This window comes from Sceloporus undulatus, chromosome 5 (assembly GCF_019175285.1).
Source record: "Sceloporus undulatus isolate JIND9_A2432 ecotype Alabama chromosome 5, SceUnd_v1.1, whole genome shotgun sequence".
In the NCBI taxonomy this organism is placed as follows: domain Eukaryota; kingdom Metazoa; phylum Chordata; class Lepidosauria; order Squamata; family Phrynosomatidae; genus Sceloporus; species Sceloporus undulatus.
The window spans coordinates 112,170,588-112,190,129 of NC_056526.1; positions in this window are offsets into that span (position 1 = coordinate 112,170,588).

Below are 19,542 nucleotides of genomic sequence, written 5' to 3' on the forward strand. Positions count from 1 at the left end.
GAAGCCCAACAGAAGCCAGTTAGTAGCCTAAAGCCTATTTGAATGAAAAGGATTTTTTTCTCCTGAAAGAAGGGAAGAGAAGGGTCTACCCTAGCCTTCCATATTAGGCAATTCCAGCACTAGGTAGAAAATCCTCTCTTATGCCTTCAATTAATGTACCTGTGAAGGTGCTGGGAGTGAGATAAAGTTGTCTCTGAAGATTAGAAATCTGAAACAAGTTAATATGGGAAGTTGAAGACTTCCAGGTAGCATGGATCCAAATCTTATAGGGCTGTACAGTTCATAACTAGAATGTTGAAATAGATCAATAGCTATTGATATTTTAATAACAAAGTTTTTCTGTTTTTTCTTCTAATTAATCCCAGTTAGCAGGATGGTATCTTTTAACACCCTACAGTTGCCAAAGTGTTCCAAAGGAAGGCTCATCTAGAGTCCATTATAATGATCCAAACAGGATATAACTAAGGAATATGTCACTTTGGCCATGAAGATCATCGCATTAGCTTCACTTCTGGGATAGACTTGAGATGTAACTTTCTTAAAGTAGAACTTATCGCATTCACCAATCACTGGCCAGTATGCAGCCTGTATGCAACCAGGGTTTCTTTCACAGCTTTTGAAGAACAAGATTTTGCTGTTCTTGAAGAGATGCGGGATAAGCCTGGAGAACCCCAGGTTGCATATGGGCTGCATACAGCCTGGCAAATGATGAATGCGATAAATCTGCCTCAAGAAAGCTACATCCCGGGTATACCCAGGCAGTGAAGCTAATGCAATAATCTCCCATATCACACATCTCCAGGAATGGGCACAGCTGGCACCCAACTTTTCTAACTGTGCATGTGCATTCCCCGGCACTGTTGAAACTTGGACATGCAGGCCTGGGACTGAGTCCAAGAATTTACACTAACTGATAACATACTAGTTTACACGAAGTATCACGGTATCCAGCATAGGTTCAATCCCTTTCATTTGCATTCTAACTGACCAAGAACACCCCTGTACATTTTGGATTAATTTCAGTACATTACTGAAAACAGACAATGTTTTGGTTCCAAAACAGCTTCCTTGGGGTTAGTTAGGGCTGGTGTCATTATCTTATTGAGGGCATCATACCCCCAAACACCAGACAATTTCTGGTGTTTTCATGTATATTTGAAGTAGCAGGGTTGTGGAAGGTTAAAACAGACCCCTGTGGGGTCCAGCACGCCAGTTGTCAGGGCATCAAAAAGGGATCTCCCAGTTTTACCTTCTGAGATTATTCCTCCAAGAAAGACTGTAGCTAATATGAAACAATACCTCTAGGTTCCATTCCAGTACAGTGGCTGTGGCTTGAAAGAGACGGACCAAAAATTGTGGCTTCTGTTCACTTTGGGGGCATGGAGTGTAGATGATGCACACCCCCAACTCTGCCAGAAGCTGTTGTGAGGCTGCCCAAGGCAGGCTGAAGCCAGCTAGACAGGGAGCAGTAAAAAGCCACTCCTTGCCAGAGGCCCATTCAGGAGTGGTCAAGGAATGATTGGGGGCCAATTGAGGCTGGAGCAGCCAGAGGCTGCTTCAAGCCACGGGCCTGCTTTGCTCCTGAGAAGACTATCTGGTCAACTGGAGTGAAAACTGTCAAGAGGTCCAACAGTATTCACTGCAATACATTCCCCACCCTTGCTCAGCTCTGCTGCTGAGAGCTAATACTTCCTTTAGGCAGGTTAGGATCTGCCTTTTTTTATTTCCTTTATCCACTCAGCCACTTCCCTCTGTCTGATTTTATGAGCCAAGGAAGAACATGGATTTCAACTGATAGTATTCCTAATAAATGGTTTAATTATATTATCATTATTGTGCACTACTTTAAGAATTTGTAAATGCAAAGTGGTAAAAAAATCCTAAAATAGATGATAGATAGATAGATAGATAGATAGATAGATAGATAGATAGATAGATAGAGACTTTCTAGCACATGAAAGAAAACTGGCATGAAAATGTCTAGTTGTATCACCAGAAACCTCTAGTAAGTGCAATGACGTTTTAAAAGACTGGTTTGCTATTCCCACTGTTCTGTTTTAGAAACCTAAAAAATTGGGTGTGCTTTAATATTTCTTTGGGAAACTACAAAAATGAGTTGCCCTTCCCAATGATAGGAACATGACTGTGTGTTGTTTTATTTTATATACTCAAGTTATAGAATGGAAGGGAGGGAGGGAGGGAGGGAGGGAGGGAGGGAGGGAGGGAGGGAGGAAGGAAGGAAGGAAGGAAGCTTTGTGTTCATTGGAAACATATACTGGCATCAGAGAGAATAATTCAGGTTTCTGCTGGTCCTCCATGGTGACTCTGCAAAAAAGGATGCTAAATAAGCATTTTCTGTCCTAGATATTCACTTATTCTACACACTTGCACTGTGGTTTGGAGGAGGCAAGAAACTGTTGGTGTCTTTCTCACTCCCTTTTCTTTTTCCAAAATCCACCAGAGGGAACATATATCCTTGTACCTAATGGTGAAACAAATATTTTAAAAATTGAGGGAAAGTCAACTATCACATGTGTTTGAAGATAGATTCATATCCATTCTAGCTGGACCATATTTCAGCCAGGAATGTAGCTATTGGACGGGGGAGCAAAATGAGGGCATTTTCCTCTAAATAAAATTTTTGCCCTGAGATGAAATTTTCTTTCAGTCCTCAAAAGTCTAACATTGTAGTATAAATTCAGTAGGAAATTGGAAACAGAGTTTATACATGGAAAGAAAAGGGACAGGCAAAGTGACCAAGGGAATCAAAACAAAGGAAATATAAGAGTTCTATGTGTGAATAACTTTCAGTGTCTCAGTATCTGCAGGACTAAAATTTAGAGACTGAAAGATAATTTCTTTGGGGGTTAGAATTCTTATTTCAATAGGTCAATGTCCTACCCCACATAGCTTTATCTCTGTCCCTTGCCATCTCCCCACTTCTTCAAGGTATAAATTTTTGCTTTGGCTAAGGGCAAAGGTGGAAGAATTGAGGAGAACAAGGCAGGAGGGACCTCACAAGCCACATCCTGATGGTAAATATCACACCATGTCTCATTTCCCACCAAAACACAATTCCCCTGTTATCAAGCAGTACATCAGATGAAAGACCTGTCATTCCCTTCACTTCCAAAGAGAAACCTTGTTGTGTCTTTTGTTGGATGGAAAGAGTGCTGTCCACCCTTACTCCCCCAAAAACCTCTCTTGTGCTGAATTGGAGAGTTTTTATAACAGCATTCTGGATTCTGGTTACATCTCCAACTAGAAGTTCAGTTCAGTTCATCTTTATTATGGTCATAGACCAGCACAGATAAACAGGGGATACAGTATAAAAGAAGGTTAAAAACAAAAACAAAGGTAAAAACAAAAACAACAGTATTTAAAATACCAACTAGAAGAGGACCTTCCCTTTACAATGGAATAAGAATGAAACCATCTTATAGGCTTGTCAGTTATGGTCTTTCACTTGTGGAACCTCAGTCTGTTTCCTTGATATTCTGTCTGACAATCTTAAATGCTAAATAAAAATACTGCTATTTATGTTTTTAATAAAGACTTGAACTTCTCACAGTACATCTTTTTTTATTGGCTTTAGATCAGTCTTTCAACCAATTGATTGATTGGCTTTAAATCAGTCTTAAGCCTGGTTGACAGCTGACATATTTTTGCACTTTTATTTTTATGGTTGTGTGGTTTTATGTTTTGGTGCAGATTTTAATTTATAGTATGCGACACCTCAAAAACAGAGCTGGGATATAAATATTTTAAATCAAACAAATCCATAAATCCATCAAATACTAAAAGAAAAAAAAAGAAAGGAAAGGACTTCTATTAAGAGTTCCTTCCCAATCATCCCTTTCATGGTTTAATGAATCATGGAGAGTTAGAGATGCTGACAAAAACCCAAATTTGAGGCAAATGTGTAGAGCTTAACTCAGTTGATGCTTCTGTAAGCATCCTCAGGAATGTTAAAAACATTTTGATAGGATTAGCCAAATTTCCAAGGGAGAAGAAGGTTCATTCCACACATTTCTCTTTGTTTTTACTCTGGGGAGACATGTGCCCTTCTGTTGTCTGTTTCTATTGAAATCCAGTTATTTCACTTTCCCCTAAATGGTGGGCATCTATAGCAAAAGCAGATGTTGTTTCCTAGACTTAGCACTCTTGTCCTTAAAATTATTTTAAAGCTTCATCTCCAGACATTTAGGCTATCAGATTTGTGCAGATTCACAGAACAGTGCACAGATGTTCTGAATCAGATATAGACCACCCTTCATCTTACATTGTAAGAAAAGAAATCAAAGGATAATTACAAAATGACAAGTATGATCAGCTTCAAATGTTTCCAGACTCAAAACTAGATGGAAAAAAAAAGACAGAGTTAAGAGTATAATCTGCATTCTTTAGTCATGATTTTCAATTCTATTAGGTAACATATGTCTTCAGGTGAGAGCCAGTGTGGTATAGTAGTTGAGTATTGCACTATGACTTTGGAGATCAAGGTTCGTTTCCCTGCTTGCACATAAAAAACATTGGGTAATCTTGGGCAAATCACACTCTCTCAGCCTCAGAGGATGGCAATGACAAACCCTCTCTGAAGAAACATGCCTGGAAAACCTTATGATAGGTTTGCCTTAGGGACACTTTAAGTTAAAAAAAAAATGACTTGGAAGCACACAACAACAGCAATATATGTCTTCAAGATTAGGACCACATTATGGTGCCAGAGATGTCAAAGCTGGGATGGAAGATCTGTGGCCCTCATTATAATCTGGATATATGAATGCTGCAGACCCATGTTTATAGATCAAGCAGATAGAGGGACTAGGCAAGAAGAACAGAATTGTTACCTCTGTACTACTGTGATGTATACTGGTGTACACTAGCTATTCTCCAAGGCAAAAGACAACTTTTGTTCCAGTCTGTACCTTGAACTATTTCACAGTCAATTATTCCAATTAAATAACTTTGTAATAATGAAATTATCAGATAAAATGGATTCTTTTCATCCAAGAAATCCAAGAGCCCCCAAGAGAAAGTTTCAAGTTTAGTTGCTTTGAAGGAATAGAAGACAGGAAAATGAAGGTGAATTCAGTGAAACTGGTCTCTCACGCTAGAATTAAATATTTCATGCAAGATGAACCATATGAGAATAGTGTTGGGGGAAAAAAGTGAATCTAATTGTCTGTCTGGATTAACTTAAAAGTATAAGGCACTCCAAAAGGTTATTTCCAGTTTTTCATGATATCAAATAGCACTGGAGCTTCGGTGGACTGAAATAGAATCTATTCACTTCTATTGTACTCTGTCTCAAATAATTTTAGAATACTTTTGGAAATGTATTGTATCAGCTACCTTCATCTTATTTTCCCCCTATGAGTTTTTAGTTGCAATGATCGTTTTCCCCCTCCAAGTATTTTTCCCCCCATAAAGCCATAATAATTGCATCCTTTGAGATAGTAATTAAAAATACTAAACTTCTAATTGGAAGTTAAAGGTAAAGACATAAACCATTTTTGGGAAGAATATCTTAAGTTGAACATATTGGAGACCATATGTGTAAATGCCTCTGTAAATCATTCATTTTCTAGATGGAAGCAGGAAATCTTTCAAAATGTTCTTCTGTTTTGTAAAAAGAATGGAGATTATTCCAAAGGAAGGAGGCTTATTATAGGTCATTGCAAAAAATAAAAAAAATATATAAATTGATCAACTTGAATTATAACATTTAATTTTAATTAAACAAAATAAGAGTCAAGGACCTAGGTCCTTCTCAGTTTTTTTCCATGCTATTTTTTTTAGTGGGTATAAAAAGAGGGGGGGGGGGGCTCTCTTATTTTGATACAGTATTGCCTCTCTATTGGCTTTCTATTATCTCTGTTTATGTCTCTAAAAATGAATGGAAATGGCCTGAAATAATGCACAGTAACAGCCTGCGAATGCTTGCCATTTTTTCCTAACACAAAGCCAACTATTTTAATTATTGCTGCCTAGGAATGTAAATCTCAATTATTACATTTTTGTTTGCAAAGAGAAATAAGTGCTGTCATTTTCTCTCCTTCGGAGGATAAAAATATCTCCCACCACCCCCAGTATTATCCCCTTATTTGAGCATATGTTCTGCACAGTACAACATATGCTTTATTTGCTTTAAACAACCATGTTTCATGTGCAGAAAACACTGTTTCTTGTTTAGGAAAGAGATTTTCTGCATAGGAAATGTCTTTTTCCCTTCCTTCCTTCCTTCCTTCCTTCCTTCCTTCCTTTCTTTCTTTCGTGGCAAAAATATCTTCATGTAGAAAAATCTTCTGGAACACATTGTGGACATTGAATAGTCTCACTGTTGTATTCTTTTTCTCTATAAAACATCAAAAGTGTTAGAAAACCAATTTTCCAACCAGAAAACAAATAATAGATAATAGCTGGCATCCTCTTGGGGCATTGCATCTTCATAAGAGGACTAATATCCATAGGAATTAGAATTGTGCAGTAGTACAGCATCCATATCCATATTCTCTGATGAGAAGAATCCAGGATAGGTGAGAATGTTCATAATTTAGGAATTATTTGGTGCAAAATTCACATGAGGTTGTTTTGTGCAAATAACAGCATTTGCGCAGCAGATAATATCATTTTCTGTGTGGGGGAAAAACAATATTTCAATGAAGAAATATTACTTCTTGCACAGAATTTTTTGTTTGTTTGTTTGTTTAGAAAAAGCTACAGTTGGGGATTTGCTCTGTGTAGAATTCATACACGGTTGATTTGCATAGAAAACAACATTTTCTTCATGAAAATTAATTGAAATATTATTTTTCACGGGGAAAAAAGGTTGTTTCTTGCACTAGAAATTCTATTTTATGTGAAAAACAACTATGTGTGAACTTTGCACCCAATAAGTCCCAAATTGTAAATTGCCTTCAAATCTGTATGGTTTTTGAAGATTTTCTTGCAACAAGAAGAAAATGTTGATTTTATTTGATGTTACCTTCAAGAAAAATTGGACCCCTGGCCTTCATTGCCCAAAATGTGTTTAACACTCTAGACTGTCTGTGATCTTGGTTTGGGAGGTTTAAAATATGCCTACATTCATTATATAAGTGGATTATTGTGTGGTGAACTAATATCTAATTGAAAAATAGTATAATCAACTTTCAAACAGAATAAGCCATAGTTATTGAAAGTGCTATGTTACACTTGTCAAATTATTAAAATGTTATATTTTAAGCAGTATATACCACAGTCGCTGCCTGATCCCATTACCCCATGCTAGGCATCTGACATGCTTTACATTTTTCTTTCCATCCTCATTTGGAATGCATGGATGTTCTACAGTCATTAACTCTATCCTGATTTTGCTTCATGAGCTCTCCCACTGTGCCATAATATCATTACTCATGCAAAGGCAGCCATGCATTTTATTTGATTATATTTAGTTTCAAGTTACTGAAGTGAAGTTCTGGAACCCACACATAACTGCTTGGGCATAAGGAGAGTCGCAGCCATAGACTCTAACCAATTATTCTGTATGAAAGTTACAGATAATCAGCAATCCCTGTGTCTTCCCTAAAGGTGAAAAATGTGCAGCATGGTGTGCTATTTCACAGTAGAAGACTAAGGGCATACCCAAGAAATCTCTTTTTAATTTAATGAAATGTGACTATGGCCTGAAACAGATGGGCAGACAAGGGTGGCTTCTGGCTACTCTGGTGGGATTGGTTTTACACAGGCATGCCCTTGGAGTGCACTGAAGCCATACCAGGGCAGTACTGAAGCTGCTTAAGGCAGCCCCAAACTGGCTCCAAAAGGCCACTATTTGGGCCATGGGAGGAAGCACCTTCAGGGCCACAGCATATGCTGAAACTGTGTGTGTCTTCTTCTAGTTGTTGATCCTTTTCATCGTCTTCCTCACTCTTCTGCTTCATTTTCACTATCTTTAACCTCATTTCTCCATACGGCTTGTTTACATTAATTGTATCCTTAGTTAAGAGGTAGAATTGTCAGTATCATAACAATAACATAACAATAACTGGAGTGTGTAATGATACTTGGGAATAACCAGAGTGTGAATTAATACTTGGGAACTTAGAGGCTAAAGGGCAGGCAGTTACAGGTAATGGCTTCTCTGCCATCAGGGTGGTGAATCTGCTCCAGGTGAGCTACCTAAGGTGCGGAACATTATCATCTAATTCAAAGCTGCCTTTAAATTTCAGATGGAACCCCAGAGTGGCTTCACTGCAGGATTGATATTGGAGCCAACATGGTCTGGGAATATCATTACAAATAGTTGAAAACCTCCTGAATATCTATGCAACAATTAACAATCTGAGTGATGCTTTTTGTGTCAGGACCATGCTGTAAACAGGTCTGATAAAATGACATGGATGTGACCACTAGGTGGAGCTGTAATGGAATTATTATAGTTCTAGTGGCAGGTACATAAGGCACATTACAGATGGGCCCCTTGAGGTGCCGTCATTATGTGCGAGGGGTGGCGCTTCCTGACGCGCCTTGCCCCTTGCGCGTAATGAGTGCATCAAAATGGCGGCGCCCTATACATATGAGCACCTCCATTTTGACCTCACAGACGCACAGCGTCTGGACATTGCGCACCAGAAGTGGTGCCGCCCAGGAAGAAGCGCCATTTTGGCACTTCTTTGTTGCTGCGCCAGGGAACCGCATGGTTTGGCTGCTGCGGTTCCCAGACGCAGCAACCGGCAGCGGTGTGAGACCGCCCATTTTGGGCGGTCTGTAATGGGCATAAGTTTGCATTTTAAACAGTGCATCATGGAAATGCTGATGCAACTGTCACCTGCTGAGAGAGTGTGTCAGTTATGATGGTTGGTGTTAGAGTAACTGTCTCTGTGTTTGTTGTTATGGTCAGTTGGTTGGCAAAGTGACTCATTTGTGAGGACTCAACATGGCTGTCTGATACTCGGTGTAATCTTTGTATATAGTTTTGTAACAAAGATTAAAAAGCCCTCTTATTGAGAGAAACCTCGCTTGTCCAGAGATTCATTCTTGTGTGAGAGGAAATTTGCTACGCAACTTAGAGACCTTCTGAGAACCTCAGATTCTTCACAGACCTTCTTCTGGGCATTCTGTCTGTGCACATAAATTCTACTTGTGTTTGCTTCCACAAGGGTTATGAACCCAGCATGCACCTTGACATTTTGTCACTGATAAGAACTTGAATTACAGTAAGTATATGAGACACACCCCTACTTTCTACAGAAACCTAGAAAAATGAACATTTTTTTAAAAATGAAACTTATGACTACACAATACATGCAAACATTATTGAAATAGTACTGGTTCACTTCAAAGAGAAAGCCAAATTAAAAATGATGAGTGATGCATTAGCAAATATATTTACAAACTAATTATTGCTTGTCTATGCTCTTGAATGTTGTACAACAACAGAACCATTTTTTTTCTTTTTGATTGATTTTTCCAGAAGAGTCTTTTACATTATTCCCCCCTCTCTCTTTTTCTTTCTTTAAGTGGTTGGGTTAAGAAAAACTATCAGGAATTTGAATGGAAAAACAACAGAATGGGTGCATTGTAAGCTTGTGAGAAAGAACATCAGTCAGGCATTGTTATTTGTGTGAAAGAAAGAGGAAAAATAACCATGAGAGAAGGCTTTCTTATGATCCTTGTGATAATGCTTGCTTAATCCATTACACAGTTATAGAAAAATTATGAGAACACAGACTTTTGCCAGTCTCATTTCTGAAGTACAAAATTAAATTATGATTCCAGCTGCTCGGTGTAGATAAAACAAGGTCTTATTGTTTTACTGCCAGGTGCCAAGCTCAAAATATCATTGTGATGACTAGGTCCTCCAGTCATCTGGGAACTTCTTCTGAACCATAAGGGGTTAATCTGGGAGGAGGAACATGCTAATGAGAGATGACATCACATGCTAATGAGCTGTGACATCATAGCTGATGTAAGGTCTAACTGACCAATCAGAGAGTAGGACCGCGAGATTCAAGAACTTTCTATGGGAAACCTTTAAAAGGCCCTTTGAGGCCATGCGCTCTTTTGTCTCTCCCTCTCTCCTCTTGGGGGAACCAGCTGATGTCTCTTGGAGTCTGAGGGACACAGACTCTGGGGAATGCAGGTCGAGAGGCAAAGGGCCCTCCCTGCACCCAGGAACTCAAAAGGACTACAAATCCAATCTGCCGTGAGTAGTTAGGAACGTGTTAGTTAGTGCGTTTAGGCCTTTTTGTTATTTTCAACAATGGCTTGTCTGGAATGAACTCTGTAACTATGTTCTTTGACCTGCAAGGCAAAGGGGCTTTGCAAGAGTGTTATAAATTCTTTCTGTCCTATTCTATCCCTTTTTAAAATAAACTTCTTTCTTAAAAAGCATCTGCTATCTCTCTTACTCCTGTACACACGCCTTAACTCGGTTACTGATTGCTCTGGGTGAGCAAGAAAGGAAACTAGATCTCTCTCTCTATCCCTCACAAGTCCCAGTGTGTGTGTGGGGAGGAATTCATTCACTGGGTGGTGGCAGCGCGACTATAGGACCTCCAGGGGTCTCATTCTGCTCAACAGGGAGCGAGAATAGAAACCTAGGAGATCCTAGAAGGGAAAGTGTGACAAGAGAGGACTCCCTGGGAGTAAAGGGCCACGCACAGGGCGCCAAAGGCTCCAGGGAAAGGCCCCCAAGTCACCACATGGTACTGGTGTTCCTAGAGATTCTAAGGAAGTTTTAGGGCCTTAAGTACAGTTTCAAGGGTTCACAGACCTGTCTCCTACCCCAAGATGAGGGAATGGCACGAGGCTCCAAAAATCTTCTTTAATGAAGTCTGTATGCACTTAAACATCATAAAATGAACTAATCTATTGATAAATTCATAATATTAACACAGACATTAACCTAAAATATTAGGATTTACAAGAAATAGACAGAAGTCTGTTACTGCAGGTGGCTGCATGGATCTAAATACTCTTCTGGAGACCCTTAGGGAATCCTGAAAAATACCTAGGAAGAAATGGACATTTTCTACTGATCGACAGTTTTTAGGGGTGTATTTATTACAACAATGGAACATAGTTCCTAAGAAAGTGGTGAAGTCTCTTTCTTTGGGGGTCCTTAAACAGAGGCTGAATGTAGTTTTCTGTGGGTTTTTCAGGCTATGTGGCCATGTTTTAGAAGAGTTTCTTCCTGACGTTTTGCCAGCATCTGTGGCTGGCATCTTCAGAGAGGCTGAATGATCATTTCTCAGGATTGATTGTCAGTTCCTGCATGTCATAGGGTTGGGCTGGGTGGCCCTTGTGGTCTCTTCCAATTCTATGATTCTCTGTTGATGAAACATGGTTACATCACTATGATCCAGAGACCAAATAACAGGTCTTACAGTGGTGGGACTTGGGTTGTCCATAGCCAAATAAATTTTAGGTTCAATGGCCAGCAGCAAAGGTCATGGCCACATTAGATTACTTCATTGGAAAAAATATTCCTGGTATGATGATGATGAAATATAGTCATCCCCCCCCCCCCCCATGTCTCCCTAATTTTTTGTATGAGTTCTGTCACTGAAGAATAGTTGTTAGGTGTAATAAAAGTTACTATTATCATTTTATTTTTTCATGAATACAGAATATCACATAACCCCATATCATTTTTGCCATCCCTATTTCCTGTTTTTGTCTCCAGGAAATATAGTCAGCTTAAGTACGGATTAATGTATTGATCTAAGCCAGCTTTCATGAACAAAGCAGAAGTCCATCTGGTAACAATTCTGTATTTCTAAACCTTGTGATGAAATTTTCTGACTTTTTTAAAAAAGTGTACAAAAGGCAGACCCTACAGGAAAATACAAATGCAAATATTAGAAAAAATGTGCAACAATGTATGCAAGTGGATATATGAATATATGATTCATAAACTATAGATACCAAAATTGAAATATTTCATCCATACAGATTAAGTTCCTCCAGCCATTGTTCAGCACCCTTTGTGCTCATAGTCTGGAAATCAGGCCCATTAATACTTTGCAATAACTTACAAAAGAAAATTCTGGTGTTTGGGGACAGAGAATGTCAAGAAATCCAAATGTTTCAGCTTTCCTTTTATCAAAACCAGCTATGAATCTTAAGCAAATGCATCCTAATTTAGATTTAGATTTAAATATTTAAATATTTAAGATTTATTAATATAAAATAAATATCCTGCAAAACCATTGATATTCTGATATAATCTGAAAAACATCAGAAATAAAACTTTACTTGAATAAAATATGTGCTGCTCTTCTGTGATGCAAATGATAGCTTTCAACACCTATCTCAATGATGCCAGTGTGCATTGTTACTTATTTAATTATATCCTACCCTGCTCCCAATACAGGGATTCAAGGCAGGTAATAAACGAATTTTATAAAGTATAAGTTAAAAACAATGCAAAAGCATTTAAAAAGTATAATCTTAACATTAAAAAAACAGTTTATGAAGTTAAAAACATTACACATTTAAAATATTACAATGTATTTAAAACTATATACAAACTTTAACATCTGAATAACATTTGAATGTAACGTACAGTAGTTGCAGCCCACAGTTTAAAGAAATTACTATCATTTAGCAGTCTGCTGGTAAATCAAATGATATTTTCATGAGGAGAAAGGATAACCGGTTTCTCAAATGAATAATGATTAATAATGCAAAATGCCAATTAAGTAGATAATGATTAAGTCCATATCTGACAGAATTTATAAGAAACCACATAAAACCCCCACTTTATACATTTGTTCCTAGTGAAGAGTTTGAAAACAATCCATATTTTTTTTACATGGAAAGCAAGCATATTAGACTGGCTTTCTTGCAATGCCACCCAAATCCAATCTGTTTGGTAAAGTATTGTGGAAGACCTAAAATCCAGCTTTTATTTTAATGATTTTCCATATGTATGAATGAGATAGTGTTTCATCTCCATTAGACTCAACCATCTTATCCTGAATATGAAATGGAGGTGCGTATGATGTTTTCTCATCCTGTTTCTCTTCGCATTCTGCCGAATTCCTGAGAAGGATGCATTTGATATATGAGTAATCTCCCCCCCCCCCCCAGCTGTATCTTTATGCTGCTTGATACCAACCAAGCTTTTGTTAAAGAGGTTTCTGTTTAGCAGCCCAGTATGGTTGGCTTGCGGCTAGGAATTTAAGCTCTCTGGAACAGTATTGGAAATGTTGCCTCATTCCAATATTCCTAGTTGCAACTGTCTCCCAATATGTATCTTGGTTTTCAGTTGGCAAGGGGAGGTTGCTGGGCAAGAGTGAGAGAGAAAGGAATAATTATGCTAGCTACCATGCTTGTCTCACTGCATTAGCAATATCATTGGCCACCCCACCCTCCATGACGGAGGAGTTGGAGTGGGGATGGGCTGTTACGTCTAGGGCTTTGGCTACTTTGGGCCTAAGTAAGGTCCACTTTGTGACTCTCATTCAAATTGGAGCCGCATCTAAGGCTGCTGCCATGGGTTTTCAAGTCAATGGCATAAAATGGATTTGTTGCTGGAGATTGTCAATATACCACAGATACATTGGGAGGCTGGAGTGTTGTTGTTTTCTTTGTAGTTGCTTTCTTTGTTTTTCAGTTCCCCGCCATGGGCCATTGAGGGTTCAAGTACTACTGTATGGCTGTAGCTTGATCTACAGGGGTGGCCTGGCAAGCAAGATCGAGCCACTTTGGTACTCACTTGGGTCTTGGTGATATTACCTGTTTACACTGTTGGGCAAGCGGGGTCTGCGTTGGCACACCCTGTTGCTCCTGTTGTTAAGGAGCACCATGGACCTCTGCCCCAGGTATTGGTGGTTCACCTGGGGGATAAAAACCTAGGGCTGTTGTAGAGTATGGTGATTAATCTGCAGGTCCTGCATGATCTTCGCTTTATCTAGCAGTCATGTTCTGGTGTGTATATTGCGTGGTCTGCCATGCTCCCACGGTGTGAGTGGAAATGTGGTGGTGATCCTACTGCGGTTAACACAGGCAGAAGGTGGGCTAATGGGGAAATTTGAAAAGCCCTTGAGGCTAAGCTAGGCCACTATCTCTCTCACCCTCAGATCATATTCCAGAGCTCTACCGGGCAGATAGCGTTCACTTTTCCGAAGCAGATACAATTGGCCCTTCCTATACACAGATTTTTTTATAAAGAGATTCAAGCATCTACAGTTTGAAAATGTTCCAAAAAAGTATAAATTTCAAATATGAAACCTTAATTTTCCATTTTTTATAAGGGACACTATTTTGCTATGCCATTTTATTTAATGGGACTTGAGCATCCACGGATTTTGTTATACGCGGGGGATTTTGGAACCAAACTCCAGTGTATAACAAGGGTCCACTGTAATTCAATATTCTTATCAGACCTGCAGTTTGTTATTAAAGAGGTGCTCAGTGACAAGGTGGGAGAAAAGGGCTAAGTGGACGCTTGCCCATATCTGTGGCATAAATATTTGGATTATATTTTAGCGAGCACCATGGACACCATTTGGTGCAAGGGACATTTCTGGAACCACCTTTTTAGGCCTTTCGACCTGGAGGGTGGCAGAAAGAAATTGCCCTTAGGTTTGGCTTGAAACTTAAACCCCATCTTTAATCTTCATAGATTGGGAAGGGTTAGGCTTCCTGATGCAGGCCAGCCAGCAAATACCCCAGTTTTGTGGTTGTCGGTGAGGGCTCAGGTGTTATCATCCTGATAAGCTGCAGAGGTGGTCTGTGGTAAGACACTAGATGCAGCTTCTCCCACACTTAGTTTTGTTAGAAATTAGTTGCAGTTCCATTAAGAATTTAATAAATAGGTCAATAAATGGCCCTGTTTTATCCCAGTTTTGTATCTGGTCTCATTATTCTGGGGTTTGGTAGCAAAGTAGAGATTTCTTGTATTGCAGCAGTCTATCTCCACTTAATCTTAGCCAAAAGGCCGAGAAGCAATGCAGCAGTCTATCACAATTCATTAACATTCCAAATGTGCTCTAGCAATGTTTTGTTGTTATTGTGTGCCTTCAAGGTGGTTCTAATTTATGGTGACCCTAAGACAAATCTATCATGGGGTTTTCCTGGCAAGTTTCTTCAGTCATAGCTCAAACCACTGCACCACACTGGCTCACTCCCATTCCTTTTATACAGATTCCTGGTCCAGAGAGCTTGGGTTATTGAGCAGAAAAAAGTATAACATCATTTTTTCACCCCAACCAATTTCTACCTCCTGAAACATATATTGGAAAGTTTATGTTTTATTTTTTAAACAATTTTTTATTGGTGGTGTGTGCAACTAAGTGGAGTCTCCATCTGTGCTGCTGATCACCTCTGGCGAAATAGCAATGTTGCTTTTTAGAACTATTTTGGGGGTTTACACCCCAGCATCATCATCACACAAACACAAACACACTTCCCACACAGTGTTTTAAAGCAGCTTCCAGAGACAGAATGCCTGAGCACACTTCCTGATCTTATATGTTCTTCTTGTACTTGAGAGTGTTTGACATTGCCTTAGTACAAATATAATATATATATATATATATATATATATATATATATATATATAATTACTTAATAATAAATTTCAATGTGTCTTATTCCTCTCATTAGGTATGATTAGGATTCAAGCCCTTGTTTATAAAATAGTATAGCAAGCTATGTTTTCAGGGATAGCAGATATTTTTTTCATGCACTTCTCATTCACTTGCTACTTCCTACGTCTTCTTCACTACTGTACTTAAGAGACAGCCCCCATCCTATCAACTAATGTGCAATGTCACATTTGATTTTCTATTGGCAGACCTTTAAAAAAAGTCAGGTTGCTATTGGTATAAATAACCAATAAAAATTGTGTAGTGTAAAGTTTGTTTTTGTGTTTCTAAGAGAAATCCAGACACACAAATCCAAAATATTTATCATTCTGCCTTGACAGGGAAAAATCTATTGATATGAATTTTCCAGATAAATAGATTTACTTGGGATTTCACTAACCCATATAATTTGATTTTGCCTATAAATTTTGTCATTTACAGATTTTTTTAAAAAGGAATTAAATAGAACTACCTTCACTCCACTTTGGTGTCAGGTCATAAACAAGAATGTCATCAGCAGATTTTTTTAGGGATCAAGTAAACAGGCATGAGGGGAGATGATTCCTCATGCAATTTTCTCCAAATGACGTCCTCTGGATGTTTGGATTACAGCTTCCAGCATTCCTGATTATTGATCATGCTGTGAGTTGGTCTCCAAAACTTTTGGAGGACAATAATGTAAATGTTGCTTCTTATGTATTGGAAAACAATGGGATAAAGGTTAGTTCGTATGTACTGCAGGCTCAAGTTATTCAGGAAATGACTTGGTAACCAGGTGACCTCCAGATGCACTGGACAACAACTACATAATTAGTATTGCAAAAGTTGCAGTCCAGAATATCAGGATTTGATTTGAAAATGCACAGAAAAATTTGTATATTTTCAAAGAAATAATCAAACAGGGGATTGATCTTATTTGTCCCATTTTTTAAAAAAATATAGCTGAAATGGAAGTGGAGGAAAGTAAAAAGGAAATCTGTGGATGTGGACTTGATCAATGTGCTCATCCAGAACCATTTTTTTTAAAAAACAATAACAACACCTTACAGTAATACACAACTGACATTTCTTTCTCCTTGAGCAGCACTAGATTGGGGCACCTTCTTTCTTGTTTATTTATTTATTCATTCATTCATTCAAAAATGCCCAAGTTAGGTTCACTTTTGCAGAGAGTGTAAAATAGGCACTTTATTTAATTATGTTCTCAGTGCAGGCAATACTTTGCAATATATGAAAGATGTCGAGCATAGGAGCGGTTGAGCAGAGTGCCCTAAATTGATCAGAGGAACTGTGAAGAGTCGATGCTCAGTTGTTTCCACTTTTCCTTCAGAAAAGCATTTTAGAACGTTATATGGTTGGAACATGCTGTGTGCTGGGAAAAGCTCTCTGCCACTTCCCTTCCTTTTCTTGTTACTGTATCTAATCAACTTAGATGGAACCCTATCATTGTTAAATTCACCAATAGGAAGTGGGAAGCACTGTATTCCATTTCAGCACAATAGGTGGTATATTGTGCCGAAAATGATAGGCATGGCTCACATTTTCAAAGTATTTTTAGGGAGAAAGAGTTACTTTCCCTATCATAAGGAGATAAAAATGAAAAGCTTTCTTTCCCCCCATCTGAATGGCAATTAAGGGTGGATTTTCAGGAAAACCAATTATATTTCTTTGTGTGCTTCTGATGAGCTACAGAAAGGGGAAGGTCTTTTGGGGTTGCAAACAACATAGCAAATACTGCGAGACTGAATTAAATTTCTTTCTTGAAAAGAATTGCACTTTTGCCCTTGCTCACAGAATTACTACAGAAATTTTTAACTAATTTAAAGGGGATGTGGGGATTCCCCAGGAATTTCAAATTGAGTTAGAAATGTTTTGCTTTCACAGTTTTTTTTTAAATACATACATACACTTCTAGGTTGTTGCTGTATTTCACCTAAAGCAGTATGCAAAGGGAACATGGAAGTTTCTCTTTATGTGACTTCTAACACACAATTCCAGAGTTCATCTACATGCACACACATGCACACACACACGTACTAATTAGCAATGGCTCTAAAGGAAACCCCCAGTGCAATACGGAATTTTATTTGCAAAGCAAACTCAAATAATAAACCAACAACCTCTAACTGCCAGATGATCTCTCTCTCACACACACACACAAACTGATTACACAAACTAGTTTCTTCAGATGTAGCAGTACAGAAACGTCTTTATATATTCAGTGTTCCTTGCCCTAATAGGAGGCCTGTGGCTCCACACAAGACAGAGATACCTTGGATTCCAGGAGGGGTTACTTTACTGCTGCAAGGGAGTTCAGATTTAACTGTCTGTCGTCTAAGTCCCCACATTAATTAATTAATGGGATTTATATTCCGCCTTTCTCCCAAAATAGGATTCAAGACAGTTTATGATAATTTAAAATGATAAAGACTAAAACATTAATTACAATGACCAAAAGAAGTTTGGCCTCTGCCTACACTGAGATTCCTCGAAACCAATTGTATTATAGCAGAGACAACATCTATACTAAATGTAGGCCCGTGACTCCAAAACTGTCACTTCTCTTCCTCTTGTATGATTTTTAAACATCTTTGAGGAAGATGTCAGTGGAGCTTCAAAAGCTTTAAGTGCATTAAGTGTTTTGTGCTTTTCGAATAAAGCCACTGCTCATTTGTAGATTTTGGATTTTGTTTTATTTTGCTGTATGGTCATCATGGCTCTTCCCTGGATATATTAACTCCTCCTATTCCTCCTGGACATCATGCAAAAAACGATCTTGAATCCATAATCCTTCCCACGCACACTCTGTGATGGCCATCTACCATGTCCTCTCCCTGGAAGGAGGGGGCATGTTGCTTCCACCTTTTTCCTTTCCTCAGGGGTGGCATAAGATACTTTGGTGCCTTAGGTAAACCACAAGATGACATCTCCTTCCCAATCTACTTTCAGAGGGCAATGTCATATGTGCCACAGGATCTGGGCACATTAAACCAGCTACCTGATAAATATCTAGATTCCATGTTGTCTTTTCAATACCAAGGTTGAATAACATTCAGAAATCTATTGAACAGAGAACAGATGCCTTGTGTTATTGTGTTCCTATCCTGGACACAAAAGCATAGGTAGAAGGTCATATACCAATACTGGCAGCCATCTTAATATGAAAAAATAAGGGGCTAGAAGGCCATAAATTAAGGATATCTCATGTGTCATCAAATCGTACGGCAAAGAACTATGGCCCTGGGGATGTGAACAAATACAAATTTCATTTTGACTGTAATAGTGTATTTTAGGGTCAATTGTATTTTATTATTTAGCATTAACTATAACATTATGATTTAAACCAAATGGTTCCTCATCTCTTTGGAATGTATGCCTTAGTTCAGCACTTCTTTCAAAATGTTTTCTATTCACTCTACATGGGGCTACCCTTGTCCATAGTTTGGAAATATCAGTTAATACAGAATATGCCAGCCAGGATGGTCTCAGTTAACACTACCTTTAAAGCCCTAAATGGCTTGGGTCCAACCTATCTTCAGGACCCTCTCCTTCCATATAATCCACCCCGCGCACACAGGTCTTCTAGGAGGAATCTGTTGCAACCCATAAAAACTAGATTGTCTACAACTGCCCAGAGGACCTTTTTGGCAACCTCTTCCAGATTATGGAAAAAGCTGTTAAGACGGATCTCTTCTGGCAGGCCTTTCCCGAATCGATAACCGGCCACCAGATAAATTGAACCTGTAATTCGCTGATTTCTGCTACAGTCATTGTTAATTTGTTTATTTTTAAGGTCTGTTTTAATCTGTAAACTGTTTAATTATATTTTAGAGGTGGGTGGGTTATTGGGATATGGGATTGTATATTGTAACATGTAAGCCACCCTGATTGTGTTGCACAGAGAGGCAGGATATTATTATTATTATTATTATTATTATTATTATTATTATTATTATTATTA